Source organism: Jaculus jaculus, chromosome 8 (genome assembly GCF_020740685.1).
Source record: "Jaculus jaculus isolate mJacJac1 chromosome 8, mJacJac1.mat.Y.cur, whole genome shotgun sequence".
Classification (NCBI taxonomy): Eukaryota; Metazoa; Chordata; class Mammalia; order Rodentia; family Dipodidae; genus Jaculus; species Jaculus jaculus.
The window spans coordinates 1,190,645-1,200,905 of NC_059109.1; the positions used below are offsets into that span (position 1 = coordinate 1,190,645).

The window sequence follows — 10,261 nt, forward strand, 5'->3', positions numbered from 1 at the left end:
ATATGGTTAAGACATTACCACCTACCTTATTTATTTTCGTGTGTGTGTGGATTTTCCAGGATCTCTTTGACACTGCAAAATAATGCATGTCCAGCTTTATATGGGTAGCTGGGACACTGAACCTGTGCCTGCAAGCAAGCAAGCAAGTGCTTTAACTGCTGAGCCATCTCTCCAGCCTCCTTACTTTTAGGTTTCTTGATGTGGTTTGTATGAGTCCCCCTCCCTTCACAGCATTCTGCTAGTTGTTTCAATGGGGCTCTTCACTATAGAAATTCATAACTTTTCAATCCTAGAAAAGTTAGGAATTATTTCTTGATGTTTTTATTAGAGATGGAGGGGCAGAGAGAGAGGGGCCTCCAGCCACTGCAAATGAACTCCAGACACATGTGCCCCCTTGTGCATCTGGCTTACGTGGATCCTGGGGAATCGAACCCGGGGTCCTCTCTGTAGGCAAATGCCTTAACTGCTAAGCCATCTCTCCAGCCCTTGGTAGTTTTTCTCTGTTCTCTCAAATTTATTATTTCCAGCTTTCATATATCTCTAAAACATTTATTGAGCTCCCAAAATGTTTCAGGGTAGTGACTGTGACAGTGGTAACGAAGTCTCTGCACTACAACTAAAAGAGGACTGCGAGAAACAGTGACCTGGTGTCATTTGACAGGTGGTCAGAAAGGGACTCTGAGAAGGTGGTATTGCAGCTGGCCAGAAGGAACGTGGGTAACAGTACAGCAAGAGGGAATGCTACAACTACCAGGCACAGTCAAGTGTGTGCACAGAGACTGTCTTGGGCAGGGGAGGGTGGGGAGAGAGATGGAGATGTGGGGCCTTGGATTTGCTTTACAATTTCAGTGGGAAGCCACTGAAGTATATGTGGAGGAGTAGTGATTCTGTAAGCAAACAGAAGCACCTGCTGGGTGCCAGGCATTGTTCTTAGAACCTGGTATTCATCTCCTTCCTCAAGAAGCCTGCATCCTAGAAGGGTGTGACAGGCAGTAAAAAATAAGCATAGCAAATGAAAAGTATATAGTAGTTGAAAAATACAGAGAAAATGTCAAAAATGGAAAAAATAAAAATTACAAAAAAATAGTACAATGGGTGTGGTGTGTTATGTGTAAATTTTAAAATATTTCTGGAGAAGTGATGGCAGATGTGAAGGGCTCAAGAAGGCTCATGTGAGATGGTTTTGAATAACCTGGTAAGAGAGATGGGGCCTGAACATGTTACGTGGATTTTGAGGTAGATTCAACATGACTTGCTGATTTAAATGGATTGGAGATGGTTAGGAGAAAAGTAGGAAACACCTCAATTTGGAGTTTGATCAAGGAGACAAAGATGGAAGTTAAAAGTGGCTAGGGAGGTACTGATGTAAGTTCACATTCTATTTTGTTGGTATTACATTTGAAGTATCTACTGGGCATCTATGTGAAGAAGTCAGACACGCAATCATTGGCTGTAAGAAGGAAGAGCTTATGCAACAGAGTTTGGATTAAAATCTACAGGGCTGGGTTTGGTGACACACCAAGGCCCCCCCGCCCCCCGGTAGGATTTCACTCTAGCCCAGGCTGACCTGGAATTCACTATGTAGTATCAGGGTGGCCTCAAACTCTCTGCGGTCCTCCTACCTCTGTGTCGTCCCCCCCCCGTTCCCCCCCCCCCGCTCCCAGTGCTGGGATTAAAGGCGTGTCCCACCATGCCATGCTTCCAAGGTGCAGCTTTAATCCCAGCACTGGGGAGGCAGAAGTAGTAGAATCCTTGTAAATTTGAAGCCATCCTGGGACACAGAGTTCAGGACAGCCTGGGCTAGAGTGAGGCCCTACCTTGAAAAACAAACCAAAAAACTACAGGTAGGTGTCATTAAAAAGCTTTAATGCTGGGTGTAGTGGTGCATGTCTTTAATCCCAGCACTAGGGAGGCAGAGGCAGGAGGATCATCATGAGTTCAAGGCCACCCTGAGACTACTTAGTGAATTTCAGGTCAGCCTGCACTAGAGTGAGACCCTACCTTGAAAAGCCAAAACAATAGCAACAGCAGCAAAAATAAACCCTAAGGTAAGTATAAAGATTAAAAGTAGAATGGGGTCCGGTACTGACACCTGGAACTCCTGCCCCCACAGGCCAAGAAGAGGAGGGTCCTGATATCCATAGGAGGAAATAGCACCCAAAAAGACATTAAGGAAGTCATGGCCTACTGTCTAGTATTGAGGATCATGGAGGCCAGAATGGAGGCAGACAGTTTTGGATGGAAATGGAAAGAGCAGTTTAACTCAAAAGGATACTAACAGTGGGGACACTAAGTGGAGGGCCTTTTGAGTGTTGGATATTGTGTTTTCTGTGCCAGATGTTTCATGCTGCCCTATAGGGATGTTCTCCATGGAGTATACCATCCAGGCTTTTTCACACACTAATGTGACTTTTTTTTTTTTTTTTAAACTATGAGGGCTTTTTTTTTTTAAATTTTTTTTTTTAAATTTATTTTTTTGAGAGCGACAGACACAGAGAGAAAGACAGATAGAGGAAGAGAGAGAGAATGGGCGCGCCAGGGCTTCCAGCCACTGCAAACGAACTCCAGACGGCATGCGCCCCCTTGTGCATCTGGCTAACGTGGGACCTGGGGAACCGAGCCTCGAACCGGGGTCCTTAGGCTTCACAGGCAAGCGCTTAACCGCTAAGCCATCTCTCCAGCCCCTAATGTGACTTCTTAATGTCACTTAGCCATCTCGTGCTGCTCTAGAGAGATCTGAGGGTGGGGGCAGTGAGGAGAATGGCCCTTGTTCCCCCCACTTACCTTGGGCCCGAGGCAGCTCTTGCCCATGTCCTCTGCAGGTTCCAGTTCTGACCCTCTCCCTCTCATAGCAGTTGCCCTTGCAGGAATGAGTCATATTTCCCTGCTTTTCCTCCAAACTACACACATCTTTATAAATAGCACCTCCTGAGCCAGGCATGGTGGCACACACCTTTAATCCCTGCACTCAGGAGGCAGAGGTAGGATCGCTGTGAGTTGGAGGCCACCCTAAAATTACATAGTGAATTCTATGTCAGCCTGGGCTAGAGTGAGACCCTATCTTGAAAAACAAAAGTGCCTCGCATAAATTCTCCTTAATTACTTGGTAGAAGCCACAATAGCAAACCATCTTTTGAGCGTGGGTGATGGGCAAATGTGGAGGAAGGGGAAGACAGTGGGCCACTGGGTTAAGCTTGCTGGTGGAATGAGTACAGGGAGAGAAGGTTGTTAAAGACTGCCTTTGGTGTTTGCATCAGATGTAAAGTCCATGAGAGTGAATATGATGGGATCAGGCAGTGATAATTCAGGCAGTCTTTTCAAGGGTGTGATGGTGAGGACGTAGTGGAGAGAGAGCTTGGTTTATGGATGTGATGGACAGGTCCCTGACCCAGCTCATAGCTTTGGATGGGAAAAGAGATTGGAGGTTTTTAGAGAATCTTCCTATGGAGGTAAGGAGCACTTCTGAATAAAACCAGTTGTAATGATGAAATGATGACATGGTGGATTTGTGTTTCATTTCAATATTTATACTATATTACCTAGCACTTCCAGCACAGGTTCAATAAATACATGGCATCCTTATTCATTCTTGATTCTTGAGGATGCTTCTAGTTTTAGTTGGAATCAAGTATGTTCATTTTGCTATTTGATATATAATTTTGTAATATATGTATATTTTAGCTATTTACTTGCAAACAAGAGAGGGAGGGGAGGAGGGAGAGAGAGAGAACTGGTGCACCAGAGCCTCTTACCACTGCAAATGAACTCCAGATGCATGCACCACTTTGTGCATCTGGCTTTTATATGGGGTCTGGGGAACTGAACTGTGCCTGGTAGGCTTGCAAGTAAACACCTTTAACTAACTGCTGAGCCATCTTTCCAGCCCCTTTCTTTATAGAGTAAGAAAATTCAATTCCTAGTTTAAGCATTTTCATTAAGAATGACTATTGAGGGCTGGAGAGATGACTTAGCGGTTAAGCGCTTGCCTGTGAAGCCTAAGGACCACGGTTCGAGGCTCAACTCCCCAGGACCCACGTTAGCCAAATGCACAAGGGGCGCATGCATCTGGAGTTCATTTGCAGTGGCTGGAAGCCCTGGTGCGCCCATTCTCTCTCTCTCTCTCTCTCTCTCTCTCTGTCTGTTGCTCTCAAATAAATAAATAAAAATAACAAGAAATAATAATTTAAAGAATTGACTATAGAGGGCTGGAGAGATGGCTTAATGGTTAAGGTACATGCCTATGAAGCCTAAAGACCCAGGTTCAATTCTCCAGATCCCACATAAGCCAAATGCACATGGTGGCATATGCATCTGGAGTTCGTTTGCAGTGAATGGAGGCCCTGGCATGCCCATCCTCTCCCTCCCTTCCTCCCTCTCTCTCTCTGTTTTTGTCTCTAATAAATAAATAAAAATATTAAAAAAGAATGACCATTGATTTATGGCACATGCTTTCCTATTTCTAGTGAAATGTTTCCCTCTCTTAATAATCAACTTTTATATCAAGTCATTTTGAATTTTTGAGAAAACTATCATTTAGTTATCTTTCTATTCATTTATATATGTATAAAAAATATATTTTGGGGGGAGGGGCACATCAGTGCCTCTAGCCATTGCAAACAGATATTTTTATTTGCATTATGTCTATATTCAAAAGTAAAATTGGCTTTCAAGTTTATGTTAGGTTCATAAAATGATTTGGAAAGTATTTCCTCTGTTTTCTGGAATACCTCATTTTTATGGTGGGAATCAATCATCAATTCTTTTTTAAGTTTTATAAAAACTTACCTGGAAAACCTGATTGAGCCTATTGCTTATTGTGTGTGTGTAGGGGGGTACCAATAAGGAGGCTTTAAAATTTTAATTTCTGTGTCCTCTTGAGTCTATTTTGAAAGTCATGTTTTACACAAAATTGTCCATTAAATCTATTTTCAAAAACAGTAACATAAACTTCACAGTGTAGTTTTGGCCTGTTTCTTTTCTTCTTTTTTTCTTTGTTTTTTCAAGGTAGGGTCTTGCTCTAGTCCAGGCTGACCTGGAATTCACTATGTAGTCTCAGGCTGGTCTTGAACTTGCAGAGATCCTCCTACTTCTGCCTCATTAGTGCTGGGATTAAAGGCCTGGGACACCAAACCCAGCTCTTCCTTCCTTCTTTCCTTCCTTCCTCCCTTTCTCCCTCCCTCCCTCCCTCCCTCCCTCCCTCCCTCCCTCCCTTCTTTCCTTCCTTCCTTCCTTCCTTCCTTCCTTCCTTCCTTCCTTCCTTCCTTCCTTCCTTCCTTCTTTCTTTTTGAGGGGAGTTTTAAGTTTAGAAAGGCTTTAAAAATATATTTATATGTAGATATTTAAATATGTATATACTTAAGATAAAGCATATATATTTATTTAGCTGGGTATGGTGGCCCATGCCTTAAATCCTAGCACTCAGGAGGCAGAGGTAGGAGGATTGCCAAAAGTTCGAGGCCACCCCGAGACAACATAATGAATTCCAGGTCAGCCTGGGCTAGAGCAAGACCCTACCTCGAAAAAAATATACATACATACATACATACATACATACATATATTTTGTTGGGCTGGAGAGATGGCTTAGCGGTTAAGGTGCTGGCCTGCAAAGCCTAAGAACACATGCTCGAATCTCCAGGTTCCACATAAGCCAGCTGCAGTGACACAAGCACACAACGTCGCACATGTGCACATGAGGGCACACGTTTGCAGTGGCTGAAGGCCCTGGTGTACCTATTCTCCACCTCTCTCTGCCTCTTTCTCTAATAAGTTAAAAAAAATATTTATTTGTAAGGAGAGAGAGAATGGGTGAGCCAGGGCCTTTAGCTACTGCAAACAAACTCCAGATGTATGCACCACTTTGTCCATCTGGCTTTATGTGGGCACTGGGAATGGAACTTGGGTTGTTGTTAGGCATTTCAGGAAGCACCTTAACTGAGCCATCTCTCCAGCCTGAGAGATTTTATTATAGGGAATTCAGGAGACATCTAGCACAAGAGATACAGGTAAAATTGGCTGTGACAAGAGGCCAGCCTTAGTTTTACTCCTCCACATTTTCACCTGTGGTTCAGAATATGAGCTCTGCTAACTCTTATCCCAGGCTTAGACTTTGACCACAGACTTTCTGATCACATGAAAAAAAGTAATGGGGAGGAGTGATTGTTCTGCTGCTGAGTCAGGGAGCCTTCTGCTATAGTTCCATTTAATGGAATTTGCCTCAACTCCATAATCAGAAAAGGAACAACTTTAATGAAATTACTAAAATCGGGCTGGAGAGATGGCTTAGCGGTTAAGCGCTTGCCTGTGAAGCCTAAGGACCCCGGTTCGAGGCTCGGTTCCCCAGGTCCCACGTTACCCAGATGCACAAGGGGGCGCACGCGTCTGGAGTTTGTTTGCAGAGGCTGGAAGCCCTGGCGTGCCCATTCTCTCTCTCCCCCTCTGTCTTTCTCTCTGTGCCTGTCGCTCTCAAATAAATAAATAAATAAATAAATAAAATTTAGAAATTACTAAAATCCCCAGCACTATTAGTCCATTTAAGCCTCACAATACTGCCATGAAACAGGTACTTTTATCTCTTCAGAGGCAGAAAGCAGCTTCCTTCTGACAGCTAGAACCTCTCACCAGCCTAAAGAGCCATCATGGCCAATGCCAGGCACTTGTGACCACTCAGTGGTTTCCCTCCTTCCCTTCCCCTATACGTTTTTTTTTTTTTTAAATTTTTTTTTTTTGTTGTTGTTATTTTATTTATTTTAGAGCGACAGACAGAGAGAGAGAAGCAGAGATAGAGAGAGAGAATGGGCGCACCAGGGCCTCCAGCCACTGCAAACGAACTCCAGACGCGTGCGCCCCCTTGTGCATCTGGCTAACGTGGGTCCTGGGGAGTCAAGCCTCGAACCAGGGTCCTTAGGCTTCACAGGCAAGCGCTTAACCGCTAAGCCACCTCTCCAGCCCCCTTCCCCTATACTTTTAGGGTCTTATGTATCCCAGACTTGGCCTTGAACTCACTATGTACTGAAAGGATAACCTTGTACTTCTGGTCTTCCTGCTTCTACCCCCCAAGTACTAGGATGTGCTACCACATCGTGTGTGTGTGTGTGTGTGTGTGTGTGTGACAAGTGCTCCACCACTGCGCTATGCTCCGGCCTTTCTGAGACACACTCTTTTGGCTTGGGAAAAGCTCTACCCAAACTCCACAATTCTCATACTTAACCAAGAAACCCTAATGAACTTATTTACATATAAGTAAGGGTTATGATTGAATGTGCCTCCTTCATAGGCTCATGCTGGGGATGTGGTTGTCCCTAAAAGGACTTATGGGAAGTGATTGCATCCTGAGGGCTCTGATCTAATCAATGGATTAATCCTTTGATGTATTCATAATAAGATGCTATTATTGGGAAATAGGGCTTGATTGAAGGAAGTAGGTCACTGAGGACATGTCTTGGGCTAAATCATGCCCTGGCCCCTTCCTGCTTTCTGTCCTGCATGAAGTGAGTAGCTCCTGCTGCTATGCTGTCCTGCCTCACTACAGGCCCAGAGTCAGCTGAGCCAAGCACTAGGGGCTGAAACCTTTGGAACTGAACCAAAGTAAATCATCTCTCCCTTTAAGTTATTTATGTCAAGTACTTTGTCAACAGCAACTCAAAGCCCATTTAACAGTCACAGACTAAGGAAACCTTCTCTCATAGCTAGTGTGACCTCAATACAGTGTTGGAGGTCTTGATATAAACATTTAGGTTAGAAAAAGAGATGGATCAGTTGGCTTAGCAGTTAAGCCATTTGCCTGCAAAGCCAAAGTATCCCAGTTCAACTCTCCAGGACCCACGTAAGCCAGATGCACAAGGGCGTGCATGCATCTGGAGTTCATTTGCAGTGGCTGGAGGTCCTGGCATGCCCATTCTCTCTTTTTCTCAAATAAATATATTTAAAAAAAAGTAAGAGATAGATTAGCAAGAAGAGTCAAAAATGTTATTTTCAGACAATAAGATGACGATAGTTTTCTATCCAAGCTATAGCCTGGACCTGGAATGTCCCTCTTGGTCCACTGGTAGGAAACTAGGCCATTGGGAGCATGTCCTTAAGGGAATTATTTGGCCTCTTCCCTGCCACCATGAGGAGAACAGGTCTCTGCTGTGAGTTTCCTTTGTGATACGCTGTTAGTCAGAGATGCAAAGCAGACATGAACTGGAGCCTCTGAGCATGAACCAAAATCATCTTTTTATATGTGATCATGCATTTTCTTCACAGATTCCCATACAGAGAGGCAAATTATTTGTTACTTTAGTCATTGGTGTAGTCAAATACCTGACAAGAAATAAGTTTGAGCTGGGTGTGGTGGTACAGCCTTTAATCCCAGCACTCGGGATGCAGAGGTAGGAGGATTGCCATGAGTTCGAGGCCACCCTGAATTCACATAGTGAATTCCAGGTCAGCCTGGGCTAGAGTGAGATCCTACCCTGAAAAACAACAACAAAAGTTTAAGGAAGGAAAGTTTATTTTGGCTTACAGTTCCAGGGGTATAGTCTATCGTGGTAAGGAAGGCATGGTGGCAGGTGTGGGGAGCAGAAGGGCAGCTGGTCACATTGCATACACATCAAGGAAGCAGAGGAACAGGAAGTGAGGCCAGGAAAAGAAACCTCAAGGTCCGCCCCCAGTGACCCACAAACACAGCTCTACCTCCTAAAGGTCCCACAACAGCGCCACCTGCTGGGAACCAAGCTACGGAGACAATTCACATTTTAAACACCCCAGGAACCCTTGGCGGGTGACTGCGCCTCACATCCTCCAGCAGCCCCTACGTGCGGTTTACAGTAATTATTTCAAAGCTTTTACATAACTTTTTTCTCCTTTATGCATTGGCTCCCAGATTTGTTGGTATCCTGGGATTACCTTGCCTGCCTCTGACTCGACCCAGACGGGCACCACGGCCAGTCACCAGGACGTCAGGGAGCAGGGAGCTGAAGGGCACAAGATGAAGTAGAAGCCACCATGCAAGGCTCCGACATCTCGTAGCCTCCACTGCGCGGGCCAGGCTCGAGCTCCTCCCAGGACTGCTGCTGTCTCTGCCGCAGCATGCAAAGTCGGGCAGGAGCCTGCTCTCCAGACGGCCAGCAAAGGGCCAACGGCGCCGCAGAACGGGCGCTGCAGGGCGGGCAGGCTCTGCCGCGCGTGGGCGAGCAGCGCCCCTCCTGGGCTCCAGGCTGGCGCGGGGCGGGGCTCACTGGGGGCTGGGGGCCGGGACGGGCGTCGGCCCGGCGACCCGGCACCCGAGCACCGCCTCCCGGACGCCGCCCTCGGTTCCAAGCGGACTGACGCGACGTCGCTGCCGAGGAATCTTCTCCACGTGCGGCGGCTGGACCAGCGTCAGGGGTGCATTGCCTGCGAGCTTGCTGGAGACGCAGAATTCTTGCCCCCCCCCCAAAAAAAAACTAAATAAACCAGAGTCGTCTACATTTTACAGGACGCCTAGGTGATTTTTTAATACTCATTAAGTTTGAGAAGCACTCAAATCTATATCAGAAAGACGTGATGCTTGTGGGGACAATTTCTACATTAAAGTCCAATTTAAAAGTAAATACTATTTTTCCTGTCCGTCCCTCTCTCCTTTGTCCTCCTCACACCTCCTCTCTTTTTCTCGCTCTCTTCCACCCTCGTTTCTGATAGTGGGGTCTTGTGCGTGCTAGGCAAGCATGCTCCAATGCTAAGCTATATCCCAAGACCTGTTCTCTCACTTTTTTTTTTTTTTTTTTTGAGGAAGGGTCTCTAGGGCTGGAGAGAGGGCTTAACTGTTAAGGTGCTTGCCTGCAAAGACAAAGGACCCAAGTTCAACTTCCCAGGACCCACATAAGCCAGATGCACAAGGTGGCACATGCATCTGGAGTTCTGCAGCGGGTAGAGGCTCTGATGTGTCCGTTCTGTCGCTGTCTCTTTCTCTCTTCCCCTCCTCCCTCTCTCAAATAAAATAATAAAATATTTTGAAAAAAGAGAAAAGTTCTCTAGCTCAGGCTGACCTGGAAGTAACTAAGAAGCCCAAACTTGCCTCTGACATGTGGAAGCCCTCCTGCCTCAGCCCCCTCAGAATCAGATTACAGGTATGAGCCACCCTGAACTCCTGCCTCAGCCCCCTCAGAATCAGATTACAGGTATGAGCCACCCTGAACTCCTGCCTCAGCCCCCTCAGAATCAGATTACAGGTATGAGCCACCGTGAACTGCTATAATGCTTTTGAGAGGAGAGAGGGGTGCAGGAGAGGAGAGAGAATG

At 45.8% G+C, this 10,261-nt stretch overlaps 1 protein-coding gene across 1 annotated transcript in view; it reads left to right on the forward strand.

Annotated features, from left to right (window-relative positions):
• Positions 1-9,119, forward strand: part of Trim26 (tripartite motif containing 26) — a 39,768-nt gene extending 30,649 nt beyond the window's left edge. The window contains exon 10 of the transcript XR_006638579.1: positions 8,866-9,119. The gene's annotated coding sequence lies outside the window, so the exon portion shown is untranslated. The remainder of the gene's footprint in view (positions 1-8,865) is intronic.
• Positions 9,120-10,261: the final 1,142 nt, after the last annotated feature.